The sequence below is a fragment of the Hydra vulgaris genome, chromosome 07 (assembly GCF_038396675.1).
Source record: "Hydra vulgaris chromosome 07, alternate assembly HydraT2T_AEP".
Classification (NCBI taxonomy): domain Eukaryota; kingdom Metazoa; phylum Cnidaria; class Hydrozoa; order Anthoathecata; family Hydridae; genus Hydra; species Hydra vulgaris.
Window position 1 is genome coordinate 6,042,501 of NC_088926.1, and position 1,228 is coordinate 6,043,728.

Genomic DNA, 1,228 nt, shown 5'->3' on the forward strand with positions numbered 1-1,228 from the left:
AATTTTCTTCTGGTAGACTTTCAGAATAAGTTTCCCAACATACAACACAAGCATAATCGTGTTCTGCACTTGTCTTTAATTTTTTTGCCATCTTAGTTTATTTGTTTGATTGTTTTTGAACTTTTTTAAATATACTAAACAGCAGAGTCTCTTTATTAACATGATCTGTAAAGGATTGACAGGCAAAACGTTTTTTTGGTTTCTTTAAAATTTCTTTCTTCTCAGTTTTTTTGTTTGTATGTTTCTTAACTTTTTTTAATATACTATATAACTGAGTCTCTTTATTACCATGCTCTTTATTATTATTTAAAAGAGATTAACAGGTAGATAATTTTTTTTGTTTGTCAACTTTTTTAAATTTCTTAGCTTGCTGCTGTTATAATATAATTCTTTATGGAGTATCTGTTAAAATAGTAGCTTTCCTTTTTCATCGTGTCGTCAAATGTTTCTTTCTTAGTGCTGCTTTTGGGTAAGGTCGCACAGTTTCTGGAGAAAATGCTTTAGGAGTTTCAGGAACAAGTAACGTTGTCTCTTTATTAATACTATTTTTGACAGATTTACCTGAGGATGATGTTAAACGTACTTCAGAATAAGCTCCCTGTGATAGCTCAGATACAAGATTTGCTGGTTCTATACGGTCTCTGACAAATGATGGTAAAAAATCATCAACAGCAAAAATGTTTGCATTGTACGGGTTTACACCAGTTTTTTGAAAACCCTTTGTAGTGTTAGTACACATTATAGCTAATGGCAATGAATCAGATACAATTTTTGGTATATCATAAATTGTTATGGCTTTTCTAAGATTGTTTCTCAGCCATGCATCTTGTGCAACTGGTAGGTACTTTTTAAAAGGTCCAAACACTGATACTGCAACACTGTGGCCGCAGCTTATGGTTGAAGTGTGGTGGAAAAGACAACCTGACTGTTCCATTCTCCTTTGCTGAGTTTAGTGTTCCAAAATGTAAGTGAGAAGAGTGATTGTCCAAAATCAACAGAATTTTATATTCATTTAAAGGCTTCACATGCCTAATGAAGTGTTGGATAAAATTTTTGAATTCAATATCTGCAACCCAGCCACTTCCATTACCTACCCCAATTCAGTCCGATGGACCATTATTAACTAAATAATCTTTGTAATTTTATGCGAGGGAACACAAACATTGGAGGCACTAAATTTCCTGAGGCAGACACAGCAATTACCATCCTGACATTAGTGCCTCTTTCT